A 21310-nucleotide genomic window follows, 5' to 3' on the forward strand; every position below is an offset into this window, starting at 1 on the left:
ACAAAAAGCCCTGTGAGGTCACTGGGGTCTGTCAGGCCCGAGATCAAAGAGGGACAGAGTAGAAAGCTTTGCTATGGGACATTCCCCATTATCGTCCCCTGCCATGAGCAAAAAGTGAGGTGGGCACTTGCACTAAAATATCCCTTTAACATTTCAGGCGAGAAAGTCTCCAGGACAATTTTTAGCATTCAGTCAACCACTCTGTAAAATGAAAGCTGTGGGCATGGGGGGAGTATTGAGAAGAATTGGGTGCTGCAGGACCCTTGTCCCACCACTGTAAGTCTCTTCTGCTGTACCAGGTACATGCAATTCTGTCCTCTCTAGGGCTGAGCTTTGCTTTCTCTTGGAGTTGATAGGATCAAGGAGTACAGGGCAAGAGCATCCCATTTATCTTGTGCCAGTACATGATGCGATTAGTGCTGCAGTGTGACGGTTCCTGTCATACGTCAAACATTTCCTGGAGCCATCATGGCAGTAACAAATTAAGTGCTGCTTCTGGCCCACAGACCAGGGTGATTTTGGAGGATTCTGCATTGGCTTTCCACCTCCTAAAGCCAGACACCTTTGGAGGTGTTTGCAGTACAGCTGATGTGACACTGCTGCTATTTAACCTGGCTACATGGGGACAGGAGGTGGCTGACCTAAGTCTGGACAGGCAGTATTTTCATAAAGGGAAATCTGCAGCCTGCTTGGCTGTAGGTATGGGATAGGGGTGGAGGTGACGTGTGAGAGGGCAAAGGGAGCAAAACCTGGGGGCAGTGACTGTGCCTCTTGCAGTGAGAGCTCTTGCCCCTGGCTGCACGCTCTGCCTTCTGCTACAGCCCCTTTCCTCTGGCTCCCAGGGCACCTTTTTGAGCAGTGCACACTCAGCCTGCTCTGGGAAGGTGCAGCAGAGACTGTGGTCATCTCTCCTGCTTCTGTTGTGTGTTCAGGTCCCCTGTGACACAGACATCTCTAAGGGACAGTTTGCTTTGAAGGGCTCTGGGTTCTAAAGGCTCTCCCACGCTCCCTGGCTGTGCCATGCCACTGCAAGTCCCAGCACAGCTGCTGAGCTGGGGCAGCTGCCTGAGTGTACGTGCTGCAGCCCAGCATGAGCACATCATCTTACTGTCTTTCATCACAGGCTAAGCTTAATTTCATTTGCCTTGCAATAGTCTTGGCTCGTCCTGTGTGCGTGGCTGGTTACTCATGGTAACTCATGTCACCGTAACTCAGCTCTGAGTCCCAGCTCTGGCAATTTGACTGTAAATCTTATGCTAGCTCAGGATTTTTCCTGACTATCTTGGCTCCTGTAAGCCTCTAGTCTGGCAAATAGCTCTTCTTTTGTTTCTATAACACTTTCTACACTTCCTGTTATGGAAAGAAAGAGCATTAAGAGCATTAAAATGGGATTTCAGTATTCTTGGTAGTCTGGGAAAAGAGAGCGGAAATGCATCAACTGTTAAGTGACTTTCTAGCAGTTTCATATCAGCGGGAGACAAAGAGATTTTGAAACAACCTGTTCTGTTTACTCCTTTAATGAAAGATGGCTCTTTGTAAATTTATTCCTGTTAACTGAAAGGCAACAGAAAACTAATGGCATTTTGTCTTTCTTAGTGTTTATACAGGGGTTAATGTGGATTTCTAAGCAGGAAGACTGGAAGAATGCTAGTAGATCAGTCAGTGGAGCAGACTGTTGTGAACTCCAGTGCAAAGATCCACAAGCTGCAGGTCTATACCAAAAGGAAGACTGTGCACAGAATCATGTCAGCAAATACATGTGGAGGAGGAAGGTAAGGATTATGAAGATGTGTGAAACAGACAGCTAAGTTCTTACAAGTTCCTTACAGTTACCCATGATGCTTTGAAGGGAAAATACATTAATATGTGATTCATTACATACACAGGATTGATTTTCTAATTCCTTATTTGTAATTAACTAATAAATAAGTAAAGCCCAAGTCTTTTAATGCAAAAATATATTTACAGGGAGGCAGGAGACTATTGCTATTAAGCAGTAGTAAGCTTGCCACCTTGGGTTGAGTATCAGTATCAGCTGTAACTGAATTTTTCATTCATGGCCTGATGATTACCAGAATATCAACTAGGAGAAGAAAAAGCTGGTAATGTAGGTTTACTACAGACTTCTCTAGTCTAGAAAGAGTCTGGAGACTGTAGAAAACAAGGAAAGACAGCAAAGCTGTTGAGCCATAGTGTGCCTTAAAAAAGAATTGTCATTGAGTGGGGTACCCTGATGTCTAGAAGGGCAACTAGGATTTCCTGCCTGAGTCCTGCATCCCTCCCACCACAGCTCACAGAGCACTCCCTAAACACAGCACATTCATTACAAACTAACTTCAGACAGCATAGAAGATAAAACCTGCAACAGCTCTGAGGTGCCATGGGAACAGGACATGAATGATCAAGAGCAAACCTGGAGTTCTAGGTCCCAGCTGCAGTAGGGGTTCAAAACTCTAGGTTTATTCTAAGAGACAGACTGTATCCACCTCACCATGCAGCCAAAATATATTGCTCTGCCTGTGATGTCTGATGAGGTACACTGACCCCCAGAAGGCTGGGAAGAAGTAACAAGCAGTTTGCTGAGACTGCTAGGGCATCTGGTCTGCTGGCCATGGGGGCCTCTTGGTGCTGAGGAGGTGGGCATACAGACCAATCAGCTAATCAGATGGAGACAGGATCCTCATCTTCCTCTAATTGGTCATGTCTGGGATTTGGTGGGGTTGTCCCTTCTGAGAAGGATTAATTTGGAGAGCTGTGTTGCAACAGCTAACTCTGGAAACAACAAAAGCTCCTGAATTTGTGGTGGATACTGGGCCAAGAGACTCACTCTGCTCCCAGGGTAGTGCATGGCAAAGCTCCCATCACTGTTGTCAGCTACTGTCTTACAGCAGTGGGATGAGCTTTTGGAAATCCTGACCTACCAGATTATCTTCTAAGACCAAAGGCTCCATTTTTTTTTCCACTGTGCACCCATCTTCTCTCAGCATCAGCTCATCTCTTTCTCCCAGTCCCACCATTTAACTCTATATGGCTATTTAGTGACTAAAAGTGTAATGGGAAATTGGCACTTTCCTTCTATTTAGCCTTAAAACGTCTCCCTTCAGACTTCTGCATTTCTCTCACTTCCAGATAGCTGTGAAGGGAATATTTGGATATCCACAAGACTAAGAGCAGGATCAGGCAGGCAAAAAAGCTGATCTAGTTCTGATATATCACCATTTTGTGGTAAATAGAGAATCCATGCTGTCTGGTGGACACAGTGGCCAAAGCTCAGATTCCCTGGGTCCATATCACAGAGAGGGGAATGGATGAAGAAGAAGAGGAGATTAGAGTTTGAATTTTGGCCATGGCCTGTTTGCTACTCCCACTGACAGTGCCCCCAGTGCTAATTATAGTTTCCTTATTTTTTATATTTGGTCAAGGCAAATGACAAAGTGGGGTAAAGGCCAAAAATAAGCAGCCCTCAGAATAGCCCTCTCCACATCTTCCTGCTAATGGCATCTCTGAAGAAGACTGCTTGTTCCCCTTCAGACGAGCTTTCAGAGGCTATTTTAATCCAGTTTTAGTTGCAAATAGCACTTATCAGAATAAGAGTGGGCTGGTTGCCAGCTCCTTCAGATCTTTGAAGCCCTGAGGGGCAAGTCTCTGAAAAGTAACTGAGTGTGCTTCTAGTGCATGTTCCCCTGCCCAGGGGACTTTGAGGACATAATAAGGAAACATTCATCTGGTGGAGCAGAGCCCAGGAACCAGTGCTTTGCTAAACCAGCGATTCCTCGGTCATCAACACTTATTCCCAGGAATCAGAGCTCTTGTTCCTGTCATCGGTGGGGTTGCTTCAGATTCAATTTTGCAATCATTAGGAGGCAAAGAAGCAAGGTTGGCAAAAAGGTTAGAGAGTCACTCATTTCTGAGTCACTGTCTAGAAGATGATCCTAGCTAATTGTGTTCGAAAATCTTTGCTGACAGTCATCTCATGGCCACTCCATGGTCTCCAGTGAGCTCACCATCTTTGCCAAGTTCATAAACTGTTCAAAGTTATATTTTAGAAAATGCCATATTGAACATTAATTGGCATTCCCAGGGAAGGAAACCTGGAGCAGGCTGAAGATTAAATGATTAATTATTTAATAGATTAAATGCCCCTTTTCCCTGGAGAAATTTTGATACCAGGCAGTACCTGGGCAGCTTGCCATACTGCTCTGTCCTAGACTCTGAGGCTGTCATCTTTCATCAATTCTAAATGAATTTTAGCATATCTTAGGAATAATATGCATGGTGACTTCCTGCCTGACTTCCCTGGGAAAGGGGTGGCAGGCAAAGGAGAAAACCCCGACAGAGGGCTGGGGGGTAACATGAGAGATCTTGGGGTCTGGTAGAGGTTGCCATAGGAGAAATTTAGGAAAATATTGCTACATTCATGGTGCATTGCTGTCCTCCAGCATTTGTCATAGTGACTTTGAAGACCACTTGATCTGGCCTTCATCTATTTATATCTCTTATATTCAAAACCAGGCATCTGAAATGCAGATCAGAAGAGGTTCATGAACAGTGCTATGCAGAAAGCCTGTTGAGTGTGTGATATGTGAGACAGTTTTAGATGCATGATCCTGGCCCTGTGTCAGCAAAATAATGACAAATTCTTTGCTATGATGGGGGGAATTGTTGCATTTAATCAAGAATAGAATGGTACCGATCCATTTTTCTCTCTGTCCTGACCTGAGACCCAGTTACATGTCTTACAATGTGCAAAATGTGTTCATATGTTTTGACAGTCACAACAAACATTTCAGGATGGTATGGGAATTTTCACAATGTTGCTGAGTTCTTGTTTCCTTATTATTTAAAAGGGTACTTGCCTGGTAGCAACAGAACCATCAGACATGTTAATGTGTAGATGCAAACAAGCCTTCAAGGAATATTAGCCAATCTTTGTCTCCCTATTTTATTTCACTGTTTGTGAGAGGAAGGAAGACTTGGCCAGAGGTGAGCAAGCAGATCATATTTCTAATATGTCAGTTTGAAGGCTGACTAGACAACCCTTGTGGCTACTGTTGACCTCCATCCATGCCCTGTCAGGGTCTTGTGACCTGTCATTTGTTGCCTGGAAAACGCCAGTAAATCTGACTTACCAGTTGTGTGTCATCTTCTCAACACCAGTAGGGCAGTTACAATTTTCCAACTAAATACAACTCCTTTAACTTGATTGTATAAGGGTTGCAGCCAAACCCAAATGGCAGCCCTTACCTACTAGCTCGTGTCAATTCTGTTTCACTCTGTTTCCACAGATGCATTTGGCTGTTGAGCAGGGCAGTCTTTAAACAGTGGAAAGAGTAGGGGATGACTCACTCTGCTGCAGCAAGCTGGGGATGCTTCTGCTCGCTGCCTCCAGACTAATTAATTTATCATGAAAGTGGAGGAGTTTTGCTGAATGTCACCATGCTTGTTTTCCCTGCCTGGGCTTCTCCCATTATTTCTAGGTGGATCTTTAATGGAAAAATTGGGTCTGCCATCTGTAAGTGCACCCGTCTCTCTGATGATGCTGCAGGCCTAAATGGGAAACCCCAGCAGCATTTTTGCTTGCGTGACTACAGGCCCTGCACCGTGACAGCGTGCCCAGGACACGTCAGAGACCACTCTGCTGAGAGTGGGGATAGCACCTGAAGTCCCATGGAGAAGGCAGCTGCTCCTGGCTCACTGCCCCACGTTCTTGGCTGCTTCCTGCCTTGGTGCCTTACTTGTTGTGCCAGCTGGAGCCTTGGGGGAGCTGCTGCTGACTTAATCGTTCAGTAAATTCCCCTGTGCAAATACAGATGAAAGCATCCCCCTCTCAGGGAGGGCTGTGCCAGGAGTGTCAAACAGCAGTCCAAATGGTTGCATGAAAAGCTGGAAAGGACATTTTATGATCTTACCAACAGGTTTGAGTCACAGATGTCTTTACACTTGTGCACTCCTGAATTCAGAACCTGAAGTGCCAACTGCCTTGTCACAGCTATTCCTGCTCACGACAAAGATGGATTTACTCTGATGCACATTATTTGTGGAAGTCAGCTTTGATATGTGTCTTATGTAGTAAAGCTTGGGCATCCTCGTAACTACCAGAAGTTCTGCAATGCTTTCAGCTGGGGAATAAACCCACTGTTTTCATCTTGGCTCAGCTGAATTCCCTCCCCTTTATTTTCAGGGATAGGTGCTGCTCCTCATGTAGTGAGGTGGCATTCAAGATATTGAGTTTAAGTAGAGGGTTTAGCATTTAGAATTAAAAGGAAGCTTCCATCTCTGAATATCTAAAAGTGGTAGCTGATGAAATAAAACTGAATACTTGTGGGGAAACTCTTTATAGGCCACATGAGAAGGGATGAGCTCTGACAGTTCATATTTGACTACACCATGTGCAGAAGGTAGCAGGCTCCATTTTGAGTTGATGAAATGCTGAGGGCAGAATGTGAGAAGGAAGAAGGAACCAAGCAGGGACTTAAGGAATAAAAGGAGAGGAAACCAGAAATGACACTTGAAGGCAGGAGACTAGTGGAGAATGTCAACTCCTTACACTCACAATGTTGCAGAAACAAAGGGGAGATCTTACTTGAGCAATGAGGGGAGCAAGGTCTGTGTATCTGGGCATTGCAGTTGTTTAGGTTTTTTTGAAAATGCACTTAATGTTTAGTTTTGTCTTTGGATATTTATATAAATACTGGGGTAGAACTTATCTTAAAAGGCTTGCATTGCAGTCTGGTAAGCAAAGATTCCTCCTCATTTCCCGTAGTTCCTTGAAGCCAGCTCCCGGGCCAGAGGCAGTACACAGTGTGCACGTATTCTAGGGGCGGCAGTACAGAAATGAGTAAGCAAAGGGCTGCCTCTTGCTCTGAGTTCAGAGCGCCCGGACACGCTGTCCTGGTGGCAGGCACACACCAGAGACAGGGGGCAAAGTTTGCTCTTTTCCCGACAGGCCAGAGCTGTCTTTAGCATCTGAGTTCCCACCCTGCCCTCCACCGCCCTCTCGTAAAGGGGGCTTGGACAGAACACTGTTTTGGATGGGCTTCCAGAGACCTTTTAAGGCTGTGAGGTTTTTCCCTTGTAGCTGCAATTTACTGGTAAAACTTGCCTGAATTATGCAGGCTTTTTACGGTGAAATGGGTTCAAGAACCTCTATTTTTAGTCCAACTCTAAACAAGTGCAAGAATTACTGCCTGCTAGTCTAGTTCCTCTGTGGCCCTTTCCCTCACCAGGGCTTTCTGTGCCAGGTAGTTGTAAGGTGGCAGGAACAGCCAGAGAAACTGGACTATTTAGTCTGAAAAAAATCCTAATGTGCTTTTCCAGGACCACAGAAAGCAAATCAATGCTCCTGATTTGTCACAACAAGCTGATGTGACATTAACTAGCAAGTCCAGGTTGCTCTCCACACAGGATACCTGAAAAGTGTTCCTGCTTTTGGAAGATTGTTGGTCAGCAGAGAGCACGAGGTGAGTGTAGGGATGTAGGACTGGAGTATCGAGCGTGTGTGCGCGTGTGCACCGTTGACACAGCGATGTGTCTGTGCACGGTATGTTACAGATATTTAAAACACATTCCACGACGGGAAGAGCTGTACTTGAAAAACCATTTGCAATCATAACAAGGACTCGGGATGACCTGCAGAAATGTTAACTGTGGCAGGGTTCCTTACTCCAATATCTGTTTATATAAAGCATGTATGTGCTGTCCCTTTGTTTTATATACAAACTGACGTGGAGTCCATCCCAGGAAGCTTATGATCTAGGCTTAGCACTAAAAGGTGCTGACTGTGGCACGCATGGGAATGGCTGGAAAACGCACAGGACCCACCCTCAGAAGAGAGAGTGATTGCCATGAACCCTCTGTGCTAATCCCTTCCCATATTGTTTCTCATTTGACCCCAGCTCCAGCAGGTATCAAACAATCTTGCAGCACACTTACAGCCAGCTGCCCCAGGAAGAGACCTGAGGAGCAGGAATGATGGGCTACACGGTTCTGAGGCTGCCTCTGCAGCACACACATGTGTCCTGTCCCAACATCAACTTAACCTGTTGCCTCCTCCCCAGGGCTCAGCTGCAACTAATCCACCAGTGCAGCTTCCTTATAGGACACCTCCTTGGAGAGAGGATTTTGTAGGCTCTGTAAAAGCCATGAAAGTAGCTTCAGTCTCCTGGTCCCATTTTTGGTACAGAGGTGGTCCTTGGAAGTGCAGGAAATGTGCAGCCACATTGCAAGGCCAATTCCCTACCTACTGGACTTCCCACCACTGGCTTTATGGCTGGAGCTGCACAGGCTGCTGCTGCTCTATCAGGTAGACCCCTATGGCTGAGGATGGATGGTGGTGTGAGAGTGATAAACCCCTGGTGAAGGGGCTTAACTTTGGGTGTCTGGGCTGTGTCCCAGGGCTCCTGTGTTTCACCTGATGGAGCTTGAACCCTTGTGGTCAAACAGTTCTGCAGACCAAGCAGAGAGGCTCTTAGGGCAGGTCCAGCAGGGCCTGTGTGGAGCTGGTTTCAAGGGGCCTTGTCACACAGAATAAGCTCCACGTGGAGGGAGGTGACATGCTTCTTAAAAAGCTGTGGCCCTTAGCTCTTCTTCCTTGCAACTAAGTAAGGAAAAACCGTGGGGACTTGAGTAGGTAAAACCTCTAACTGGAAGATCATCTTTGTTTTCTGTTGCCAAAAGACCATTGAGAGCTCAGCACAGGCCCTGTCCTCCCTCCTGGGGGCACCTGTGAAAGTCTCGCCTTGTCTGTTCCAGCTCTCTTCTTGTGCCTCCCTCACACTTCCCCAGCTCGTGAGTAGTTCTGAGGATGTGAAAGGAAAGGACAGCCTTTATTCTGGCTCCCAGAGCATAGCCATGCCCTGTGATGTCCCCGAGGGATGCACCTAGGGCTGGAAGAGCAACAGCAGTAGGCATTGGCAGGGTGCAGCTCTTGGGCTGTGGCCCAGCTAGGCATGGCAGGTCCCCTGGGCTGTAAATCCCAGGGGTGAGTTCCATGTGGATAATTGCCTCTCTGCTTCCTGCAGAGCAGCACCGAGGCATCTGTTGCTGCTTTTCTGCTCAAAATTTATTCATCTGCAGACTGAAATGAGAACCAGCTGGTGGTTCTTGGGATTTATTTTAGAAAAAAATATCTTCTGTAAAGCATTATTCTGTTTTGAGTGCCTGTTTCCTTTCCCATCTGCCCAAGGATGGGTTTGTAGGTCTCCCACTGTCTGCACGTCCTCACTCATGGCACGGCTCCTCTGTGCTGGGTCCCAGTGTGGCTCCAGTGGGAAAGGCCAGGGTTACATTTCTCCCCAGATGTGCACAGGGGAGAGCTTGTGCAAACTCTGTTTGTTAGTTGGGCATGTTTTCATCTGCTTATGGTTTCCCTCCTCCTGAGTTTCCTGGATTTGAGCAAACCCAGAAATCTCAAAGCAAAACAGCACTGAAACACCATCTGGTTTCACATCAAAACAGCACTTCCCAGGCAATCCTCTGCCAGAGCAGCCTGCAACTGCGCATTGTCACTGGCACCAGCACAAAGTGGCTGGTTTGGTGGTGTTCTGCACCCACAAATCCTCTGCTAATATACAAAAACACAAGGCATGAGGCCAGCTTTCTTTTGCTGGGCAGAGCAAACTCAACAACACTGAGCCATCCCTAGACTGTAATTTTTACACCTTCCTTTGTTTTCTGTGTTTGATTTTATGAGAGTACAAAACTGCCTTATTTGTTTAAAATGAGAGGCCAGGTGTTGCTCTCAGTTGCATCAAAATTAATATACATTTACACTCAAGTTTTGCAGAAAAGGAATACTGCTGTGACCTCTTTTTTGTTTTCTACGGATGTCTGTCCTCTTTTCTTCAGTTGTTGGCAGTTAGGTGAAGGATTTCCTCACTGGATTTTTAATATTTATCAAAGCAATTGTGGCTTTCAAAGAGATTTCATTTTCTTTTGAAACTTCTAGTAGTAATTAAAATCTCTTTCATAACATAGCACAATTTGTTCAGATGTATTTCAGTGCTTTCAGAGGTCTTTTCTGTTTTTCCTGGGCACTTTTATCATTTTTAAGACCAGAGGGAACTTTACGATTATCTGTTCTGACAATAAATCTCACCCAATCATTTCTGCTCCAACATTTCTTAAGACGCATTGTATCTTTGAAAAAAGGCTGGTTTTCCTTCAATTCAAGGTCTCAAACTGTGGAAGCTTATCCCATTCCTACATAAATCCTTCTAATAATTAATGGCTTTTGTTAAATTCCCTATAGTTCCTTTGAATTTGCTTGGCTTCTAACCACTGCATCAAATTGTATTCCTGTTGGTTTTTTTCTGTACCTTATTTTACAGTCTTAATTCTTATACTTGCTTCTGATGCTGGTAATTACAAATCATCTTTTGACCTTCTGCTGGGTAAACTTGGATTGACCTTCTTAAGATTCTTGCTAGAAGTATGTTTTCCAGATGCTGTATCTTTCTTGAAGCTCTTCCCTGAACTCTTGACCATTTCTGTGTTGTTTTTATACTGTGAACACTGATATAAAACTACACATTCTCTTTTGATACAGCGGAGTTGTTTCCGCTGCAGTTTCAGTGGCAGTGTATACTAAGATAAAGCCACATCTCTGCTATTGCAAGATATTTTTGTGCTTTTAGGTCCAAGAATCACATTTTTTCTAGCAGCAGGATCACGTTCAACTATGAACCATGACCCTTGGGTAGAGTCAGATTTTAACCACCCCTTATGGAGACACTATTTTGCGAGGGACTGTCTTCCACTGTATCTGTGTAACCCTCACCATCCTTTACTACCATATGAGTGTTTCAAATTTGGGTGCATTAACTGCTATAATGTACAACTTGATTGGTCATAGTGGACAGGCTTTTAGGTGGGCCTGTACATATGAGCATGCTCTTCCAAGCTCACCATTTTTGTATCATAGTTAATGCTACCTGCTTACCCTGAGCAAAGCTAATGTTGTGGATTGCTGTTTACATATGACAGTGTCAAGCCAGGCTGTAAAATGGCTCCTGACATAAATGTACTGATAGAGTTATCTACATAAAATAAACTAGTGATGTCACCAAATATGGGACTGTGTTTTAATAAGACCTGATCCCATGAGAAGATAAGTACCTTTCCTAGAGAGAAAGTGGAATTTTTGTCTCTGCAGATACTAAAACTGAACCAGACAAGTCCTTGAGCAACCTCACCACCTAATCACACCTGTTTGTGCAGAAGCTTGGATGAGGTGACTTCCAGAAGTCCCTCCCAGCTCCAATTTTTCTGTAATTATGTAATTATGTGACTAATTAGGTTACTACTTTTAATAACTGTCACTGTTCTCTACAGTCACCTTTCTGCATTTCACCCTGTTCAAAAGACAGGTTAATTGGAATAGGCCCTTCAGATTTAAATATCTTTTGTATCAAATCTACGTAAAGAACTGTGTTTATGGATGAAGTGAAGAGTGTTTCATTATCAGGCAATCCTGCTCATGCTAAATACAAAACAGAGGTACTTTCCAAAGATGTGTTTCTCTGCAGGCTGACAATGCTATGGTGGGTGTCTGTTCTATGTGTGTCTTGGGGGCTGACACTGGGGTGCCTGCAGATATTTGTCAGGGGCCTCTCTCTTGCACTCTGGCCAAACAGAGGCAACCAGAGCCTGTGGTTGGGCTCCTGTCGTCCCTGGAGCAGGGCTACCAGGCTTGCACTCTCCAGGAGAGGTCACTCCTGCCTGCCAGAACCTGTCGGCACTGCCTCTTCCTAGGGCGCATCCGTACCCTCACCTATGCAATATGCAAAGCATGGTGGGCAGGAAAGACATCTCCTGAAGGTGGAGAAAGGTGCTTCTCCTTTTCTTCTCAGTCTGGCTTTCCCATTCTGGATGCATCCAGCAATGTCTGGAATGTCAGGCATATGACAATAAAATCTATTTGATCAAGTTCATTTCAATAACAGAATATTTCCAAATTATTTTGTCTCCCTAATCACAGTTCTCTTCCTAAATACTGTGAATAGCTATTCTCAAGCTCCTGTTTTGTTCCAATTCTTAATGGTAGCTTTTGATCAAACACCATTGTTTTAATTTGGACTGAAAGAGACCTCTGAAGATCACCTGGTCCTTCCATCTACTCAAAGCAAGACCAGCTGCAAAGTCACTTGGGGCCACACCTGGCTGATTACTGAATATTTTCATTAATGGTGAATTCAAAGCCTCTCCAGAAACCTCTTGCTCTGCTGGAACAGCTTCATCAGGGTTTGTTTTATGTCTTAATACCCAAGGAGAACTCCCTTGCTCTGTCCTTTGTTGACTCTGTGTAATCCTATTGTTGTGCTCTTTATTGAGATCTTCCAATGTATTCCTGTATCAACTTTCCCTTCCATTTCCCATGTTAGTCTTGCTGCCCTTCCTGAAGTGGCTGAACCAACAGGGGCCAAGCATGTACTTACTGTACTCGGGGAAGTCTGGGGCACTACAGCTCTGCAAGTGTCTTTCACAATGAGAAATATGCTCTGGTGCTGGAGAAGCATGCTAGGGCAGGAGGCAGCTGGAACCCCTGGCAGCTCCAGAGGGGCCTCTGGGGTGACATGGGTGACCACATGCCCAGGGCTGTGTTTGTGCAGCCATTTACCCACCTCTGTGATACAGCTGCTGCTTGGTTGCTGCTGCCTGAGCCAGGCATTGTGCTCCTGCTGCCTTCCCTGTTTGTTTTCCTCCTTGTGAGTTCAGTTGTTTTGCATCTGTAAGGCTGAGTGGGTGGTGTGTGGTTTCTGTACACTCTGTTCTTTTACTGGGTTTGGTTGAGTCTGTGTTTTTAAATGCAGGTAGTGCTTCTCAGAAGGAAAATTACTGTCACTGAATGGCATCATCCATCTAAATACCTGGTTTAGATTTTACACCAGAAAATCTGATGAGATACAAGCTGACATCTTCTTTTCTTCATCTGGTTAGAGGAAGTCACGATGTTTTTTCAGGGAAATCTTTATTCAAAGATCTGAAAATGTATAAACAAGTAGATACTTCCTCTGCTTTCCTTTGTCAGGCTGTCAGAATTTTCCCAGGCCACACTGGTTTGTGTTTTTCGCTTGTTATTCCTTCTTCCAGATGACAACAGAGAAATGACTTGACAGGCAGTGGTATCTGAGGCAGAGACTCGCTCTGGGGAGACAAGCACTCAGCTTTAAAGAAAACTTTGCTGTACTTTGGGCAAGGCTGGATCAGTGACCCTGCCACAGAGCAATGATGATTTTTGTCCAAGGGTATTCATAATGCTAAAATATACAAAATGCCTAAAAGAGTTGTTCCCTGGGACTGTCTTCTGTAGATGGGAAGGTGTGCACAGCTTTTTTCCAAGGGATATAGGCTAAGCTCAAACCTGAAAACATAAGCTGACTTATAAAGCAAATCTCCTGCCAACAGTTCAAACAGTATATTGCTTTCCAGACTCCTGAGTGTAGGTCCTTACCTTTATTCTGCTCTCACTTACACTTTTATTTCAGCAATACAAAGTGTTGAACCAGTGAAAGGGCTGGCTCAAGCCATAGGCTTCTCATTGGTTTGTTTTGTTTGGACCCAGCTGGGAGCTGGAAGGCTGAGTGCAGGGAAATGACTGGGACAGCTGAGGTCTCTCTGGTATTTGACTGTCAGGATCAGACCTTAGCAAGTCACAGCATCTGACTCTTGTTAGATGGGAGCAGGAAAGTATGCCTCAAACTTCCATAGTGCTATTGTGTTGATTTGAGCTTAAAACAGGACAGGATGAGCAGTGGCTGCTAGGGGTTGTGCTGGAGTGTAACATGTCCATATTGACTGGAGACAGCAGCCAGCGGGGAATGGGGCTTTGCTAGGCTCATGAGAGAGGAGAGCCTTAGCCATGAGATGGAAAGGGCTTGAATCAGGTGTAATGGGTCCTATGATTTAGAAGCCCATGTAATGAGTTGGAACAGTTATAGCCTGTGAAAGGAAAGAAGGGTGAGGAGTAGAACATGGGGGCAGAGAAAATGAGATTGGAAAGAAGGAAGGAAAAATCTGGAGTGGTACAGACCCCTTAAAAAGAGATTGGTCAGGCAGGTGAGAGATTTTCTGTGTTGCTTGTTGAAATTTGTGATTGTATCCAAGTTCTAAATATTAATTGTCCAGCCAGACACAAGGGACATGCAAGGAAGTTCAGGTCTCAGGACTGTGACTTGTCCACTTGCCTTGTCTCTTCTACTTGTTCTTCCTTCATCTGTCAGCCTCACACTATGGCTGAACAAAGCTGGAGGTCTCTAACCTTCTGCACGAGTCTTCTGAAGAGAACAGGGCCTGCTGCCTCCCCTCCTTGTTCCCAGGGAAAGACTCATCATTGCCGTGAGGCACACTGGAGCATGTCAGGCATCTTCTGAGCCAGGCAACAGCTAATCAATTATGTCCACAAGAAACTAGTGATCAAGAAAGTGTGAGGGAGTTATGGGGATGAACATGAGGAGTATGGGGAGGGAGTGATGTGCGGTGTGGCTTTGGTTGCTTGAGGTAGTCAAGGAAGTACCCAGCAAGGTGCTGTGCACACTGCCTTGCCAAAATCCACAACAGGTGCCAGCGTTCCCTGGGGATCATAGGCATGGCCATTCCTCTGTTAACCTTCAGCACCGTTATGGAACTATGTACAGGAAGGAATAAAAGCCAGAGGTACACATATTCTCCTGTGGTGGATGTGAGGCCACAGAAAAATGTTCTGTAGCCTCATACAAAGGTTACTTGGCAGCTGTCTGACAGACTTTTGTCCCTATTAGAGGTGGGTGTTGTGTTGAAAAGTCAGAGCAGAATATTGCAGCTCCCCAGAGAGCTGCCTTGCCTGTTCTGGAGGTCCTAGGTATGCTCTGCATGGTGTGGGGAGTCAATGTGCCATGCCTAATGTCCTCTGGAGTCTGTACTGGGAGCTGGACCACAGGTGTAGCAGCAGCTGTCTGGCAGAGGGTCCACTGCAGGGGCACCTCTGCTCCCTTGGGCCCACCATTGAACAGTGGTACTCTCCTGTAATGCCCAGGTCAATCTTTCATGGGCTTTGTTATCTGCACACGTGAGGAGACACCTTCCTGAGGCAGACTCACAGCCGGCTGCAGTTCATGGCATGCATCAGCCTGTTATTGTTGTGACACTGATCATGTATTTCCTTCTCTCACCCACTGCCTTTCCAAGGGGAAGCTGTAATAATGACAGGTCTACTTGTTCTTTGTCACAGAAATTGGGTATAATTGCTCCATTTTGGCAGCTTTAAGATGTGCAGTAAGGGAACAGGCAGGGTTCTTTCTTAAGGCATCAGTCATCTGAAGCATTTGGTAGATGGCACATCAGAGCTGGGAAATGACTCAACCATCTTTGTTAAAAGCAATCACTCGGCTCAGGGAATAAAATTATAGGAAGAGAGTTGAGGGACGTGCAGGAGGGGAAAGGACACTTGAGCAACAAAAACAGAGATGCTGCACTCTGTGTCGCTGTCATAGCACAAGAGTTTCTTTTTGCTAGAGCTGTATCTGAATCATCCCTTCAGTCAAGGAGCTATTCATCAGCCAGCCTACCCAAAGCAAAAAAGGACAAGGTCTCCCAAAAGAGGTTAGTGGGTGCAGCTGGGCTCAGCACAGCCACGCTGCTTTTGTCAGCAGCATGAGGGTGCTGGGCTGAAGCTCCTTCACGAGTGACTGCAATAGTGTAATTTCTGTGAGGGTGTTGGGGTGAGCTCAGACCTCTCTCCTAAACCTCTGTGATTCCTTAGAGGGGTGTGTGGAAGTGAGTGCTCTAATATCTGCCTAGATATTATATGTCTCTTGTTTTCAACTTAGTTTTGAGATCTCAACAGAATAACCCCAGCTTCCCACCTCTGTCCCAGCCAAGCTGGGCTGTTATTAATGAAAAACCTCTCCAAGGGAAGTGAGGATTGCCAGGGAATTATATGGTCTGATTAAACTGGCTTCCTGTTCTCAATTGACAGGGTGTATTCGAACAAGGGCAGCCTCTAGGTTAGCCCTCTGCCCAGGGAGCATCTAGCTGCTGCTGTGCTGCTGAGTGCCTGGATGGGTTGCAGCTTTGCCCTCCTGTCACAACACTGGAAACATCCTAACTGGGAGCCATTCCTCCTCCTGTCTGGGCTCACAGAAACCCAGATGGATTGTGCCTGCCAGTGAGTCTTTGCAGACCTTGTGTGACAAACTGCTCCATGGCAAAACAAGCTGCTTCTCAATGGGCGACGCCGGGACTGGCTTTGTTTGTTTTTCCTGCTGCCAAGGCCTTGCTTATCTAACCTCCATTTCAGTTCTGTTCTGAGTGGAAATATTCTTATTTATGCAGCTGGGGCAGAGGTCCTTTTTGTTTTAACTCTTTTAAGTTTGAACTTGTGGAAGAGAAAATCTCTCATGGTGGCTCTGTCATCTTCTGGATGAAATGTGGTGCCTGATACATGGGTTGTGCAGATGAGCACAGGTCAGTAAATCTGTCCCCTGGCCAGTAATGAGCCCCAGCAGTAATTTCTTCAGTGCATTTACACATCTACTTAATTGCATCTAGTAGAAGCTGATTCAGGCCCTCTTGATCTGAGTCACCCCATGTCAGTAACATCCAGAGGCTCCAAACCTGATACAAGTTATATACAGGAAACAATCCCTGCTCCAAAGAGAACTCAGAGGTGGGACACCAGAGCTCAGGGACTCCTTGAAGAGCACCCTGATGTCATCTCAGTGTGGGTTTGGAGGCCATCTCCTGGGATGTTCTGTGCTTGGGCACATCTCTTCAGGCTATTCTGCAGCTGGGCTGTGGGCTGCTCGTGAGGAGGAGGCAGGTCACTGAGCACACTGTGCTTGTAGCCACCCACACCTCATGAGAAGATGTAGCCATATATCCAGGAGACCCTATCACTTTGTCCCAATGTTTCTGTCTTTAGTCTGGGTACCAGCATCCCTGATGGCCAGCAGTGACTTGGCAAGGACTGTTGTGGCAGTGGGGACCTACCTGATGGACCTCTTTGATTGTGGGAACTAAAGTGACTGAATTTTCTGTTATACAGAAAGAACTGTATTCTTTCTAATAGAGAATTCAGTAATTTGCAGAGTATCTGATGCCTCCTACATGGCCTACTGAAGTGTGAGGACAACATGGCCCCAGTATTGCCAATGTAGCCAGTACTCTGCATTCCTAGGTGGTTCTGTGAACACATGCAGAAATGTGATTTCTTATATATTACTTCCTTTTATAGTCTCTCAATTCACTGGTTTATGTTTTTGTTTAAATACCCCAGGCTCTAGGTTTGCTTTGTTCAGCACAGTCTGTTCAACACAAAGGAAAGTCAGTCAGTGGTGATTAATTGGAACATGCTTTCCTTTCCTAGCTGGGCTTTTAAGGACCGTGCAAGTGCCTGTTTCCAAAAAAAGGTTTGTCTCTGAAGCTCCACTCTGAAAAGCACCTACCTGGGCTAGGTTATAATTCCACAGTAATTAATGAAGGGTTGCAGAGCTGGTCAGTGCTGTGCATTTAGTGTGGGCCAGTGTGTTTCCAAGTACTGTGACAGATTGGTTAAGGGAGCACATGTACACAATTTGCTACAGCTGATGAATGACAGTAACAGAATTAGCCTGTTCATTTGTATGCTCAAAGGATCTTGATATGGTCCTAATGACAGCTCTCCTGTTGCTTGTATGAGAAGAAATTGTAATTTTGGGAGCAAGCAGAACTAAGCAGAGCTTGTTTCCACAAGCTGAGTAGGAACTGAGCAGGAATGTTTCAACAAAGCCGATGCAGTTAGCAAACCTATGTGTGCTGAAGCAGAAATGTTTCATGGAAACATACGTGGTCTGACAAATTTTAGTTGTCAGTCTCATGTTGGATAACTTGCCTGTTGTATCAAATGTTTGATCTGGGAACTGCACAGACAAAGCTGCTGAGATTTGCCCAGGAATTGCTGCCCTGTAGTCAGTCCAGCACCCTCTGGCTGGCTGAAGCAGGAGTTGTTTTGGTCCTCAGAACTTGAAAATTTGATTCTTGTGTGAAGCTGGTGTGACTCTTGAGTTTTGCTGTTGCTCACTCCCAAATACCTTTGCCATCCTTATTCACTGCTGAGCAGCCATGATATTGGAAAAAGACCAAACTATGGTCATTTTACTCAGCTGGTGAAGTCCTGGTCTGCATCTAAAGTTTTGTATGTATCAGCATTTCTGAAATAAAATCTTATATGATTTCAGCTTCATAGGAAACTTGCAAACTTTTAAAACGCCTATTTGAAGTTACATTTCAAGCTATTGAAAATGTTTACAGAAAGGAAATCCTATTAGTCAGCTAGCCTGAGACCTGACTTCCACCTTATTTTCACTGAAATTTTGAGCAGATATGGTTGGAGGTGTTGTGACCACCACTATACTCTTAGACAGCAGTTGTTTTTATTGCTGTTTAAAATACAATTTGCACTGAGGTTTACTTGCACACAGGCTCCAGAGGCTCATCCAGTGGAGTCTAAGGGCAGAATAAATTTGGCCGTTTCTAAAATTCTTTGCAAGAAAGAAAATTGTTTTATGGGTTCTGATAAGATATTGGTCTGTTCTGTCTATACAGAATGAGTTTGACGCTTTATACTACCAACAAAAAAATAGTGTTAGTATTGTCTACATTCAGGAGATGTTCCTTTCTTGGAAATTTGGTCACAGGTATATTTAGGGCTTGAATAAAACCCCACCCTGGAGAACCAAAACCTCTAGGGAAGTTTAATTGTTGGCTGAAGAGATCCTATGACCCAATTCTATGTAGTTGTATCAAATCTGAAATATTGTGCCTCTAAAACCTTGGCATGCCTACTGTTTCATTTCCAAGGGCTTCACAGGATACTGACATTGCACTACCTGTGGGATGCTTCAGTTTCTCTCTGTGCAATTTTGCTGCTCATAAGTCAATAGAGACTGAGCTCTTAATGAAGTGAATCCAAGAACTGCAGTCCTGTAAGAAAACTGAAAAACTCACCCACAGACATCAGTATTTACCTTCTAGATCAACTCCCAGGTCGGGCTTGAAGTAAGGTGTTCAGAATGAAAGCCCTGACCTAGGCACAGCTGTTTTGGGTCAGCTGCTCTGTCAAGAGTTTTATGTGAAAATTTGAGCTGTTACATTTCACCTGTTCTTGGTTCCTCATTTCCAAAGTGGGGGCAGTAATATCTTTCTGTCTCACAGGCGTGGGAATACAGCACAGCTTGTCAGGCTTGGTCATTACTGGTTTGGAAGTAGGACAAATCCACCTGTTCTCCTGATTTTACAGATGGCAAAGGCAACGTGGAGAGCTGGCTTTGTCAGAGGCTGTGCTAGAAATGATGGACTGATCAGCATAGACTGGAAATAGCATGTTCTGCTGCCAGATCCCTGCTTTGGCCATCCTGTTACTGTCTCTGCTATGCTTGGCTTTGCATCTGGGATGAGGAGGAGTTTCACCTAGGGGAGTAACTGGAGGTAAAACCCCCTGGTTTCTCTCCTTTACCAGATGCATTTTTTCCTGGCATAGTTTCAGATTAGCTCAGTCATTAGACTCACTAATTCCTTTAAAAAAGGAATTGTTTTTGCTTTCACATGCTGACAACATGCTGATGCTTGTCACTTGACTTGGCTGCGTAGCACTTCCCATGACCCCAGTAAGATATTTTGGAAAGGGTATTAAAACAAGCATAAATTGGCCCTGAAGAAGAGCATGTTCAGTAAGTGTGTGTTGCAAGCACTTACGTCAAGGAAGCTAGAAATCTGTGCAGAGCTTTTCTGTCCCTGAAAACCTTGTCATGGGTAATTTTCTGAGGTGCTGACTGCTGACACAAAAAGACCTTGATGCTGTTTATGCAAAATTTGGTTGTCCTTCCCTCTAGTATTTACAGCACCCTCATGGATCCCAAACAGCCTTGTTGATCTCTCATACCAGTGGAAGACAGGAGGCTTTGCTCACACGTTTCTTGGAGCATGACACATCTGTTCCACATGATTTTGGGTTCTGCCACACAGTTGGTGTGCCTATTTAAATGTTACTGAAAAAGCTGCATGTAGTCAAAAAGTGTGTCCATTTTCATCACTGACCAAAGGAAAAAATAATTAATGCAAAGATATGAGAAAAACTACATCCAGAAATATGTACATATTACATTTTTTTTTTGCTCCACCTTACCAGATTTTGTTTTAATTTTGCCAAAGGCAGCAGTACCCAATTGCTCAAAATGATTGATTAGTTTATGTAAAAACAAGCAGATTGTTTTGTCTATCTATGGCTGAAGTAGACTGATCCATTTTTGATGTTTCTGTAACAGAATGTTTCATGTTTTGCAGACTGGTTCCTATGCAGAACTGGCTAGCAGTTACTGCTGGGTTTCCCAGTCCACCCGCTAGGGCAGAAGATCTTTTGGTGTGAGACACCCACATCCAAGCCTGCTTTTGGCAAAGGCTGAAGTCCGTGTGCTTCAGTCGTCAGGGGGCCTACATCAGGTTTTGTTGTAGAAATGGGGGATGGCTTCAGAAGATAAGCCTGAAATACACAGGGAGTATATCTGATGGTTTGCTGATTGGGACTCTCTAAGAGGAAGGGTAATTAGGGCAGATAGAAGTACATGAACCTGGGATTCTCTCCTGCATTATGAACAAACAGTGCTGGGGCTACTCTGCCTTCTGTGAAGCTGCTCTTCATTTCCAGTAACTCCTAAGGTCAAGGTGGGTTCCATGGCCAGGTGCTTAGTTCAGCCCAAGTGGTACTGTCTCTCTTCTGTAGCCCGGGAACAGTTTCTGTTCTTTTGGGAACCCAGCCATTCTGTTTGATTCCCTTGGCTTTTGTAGAAAATGCCTCCCCAGGGAAATTACTTGATTTCCACCTAATAAAACATTTCACTTAATCTCAAGCCAAATGTTTCCAATTTGCCAGATATTCCAAAAGAAGTAATTCTCAGACAACACTTCCTTTTTTTTTCCTGTTTTGTGACAGAACAGAATTAATTAACTAGTGCCTCACCTCCTCTCATGCTAAAGGATTGGTGGCAAAAGTGGCAGAGCTATCTGCCCTTGCCTAGCAAAATGTGCTCAGGCTGAGGGAAACACTGGGGGCAGTGATAAGAGGCCACCCTCTGACTCTGAGGTCGAGCTCATATCTGAGTGAGTCACACCTGTCTGCTCCCCAGTGAAAAAGCAGCCCTGCAATGAGATGTGAGTGGTTCAGAGGTTCAGGGCTGTCCTCTGACAAACAGATGAGTTTCACAACACCATCTGTCCTTCGGGCACCTTTTTCTCTACCCACTGACAGCTGAACTGCTCCTTTCACATGCCCTGGGGCCACTGAAGTGTTCCTTCTTTCGAG

General features: G+C 45.1%; 1 protein-coding gene across 4 annotated transcripts in view; it reads left to right on the forward strand.

Annotated features, from left to right (window-relative positions):
• ACCS (1-aminocyclopropane-1-carboxylate synthase homolog (inactive)) overlaps nucleotides 1-21310 on the forward strand; it is a 76323-nt gene that overhangs the window by 14067 nt on the left and 40946 nt on the right. For 2 of the 4 annotated variants that reach the window (XM_063398350.1, XM_063398353.1), the window contains 2 exons: nucleotides 158-276; nucleotides 1597-1772. The gene's annotated coding sequence lies outside the window, so the exon portion shown is untranslated. Of the gene's footprint in view, nucleotides 1-157; nucleotides 300-1596; nucleotides 1773-21310 lie in introns of all 4 variants that reach the window. The other 2 variants (XM_063398351.1, XM_063398352.1) reach the window with 2 other exon arrangements.

Source organism: Prinia subflava, chromosome 5, assembly GCF_021018805.1.
Source record: "Prinia subflava isolate CZ2003 ecotype Zambia chromosome 5, Cam_Psub_1.2, whole genome shotgun sequence".
Taxonomy (NCBI): domain Eukaryota; kingdom Metazoa; phylum Chordata; class Aves; order Passeriformes; family Cisticolidae; genus Prinia; species Prinia subflava.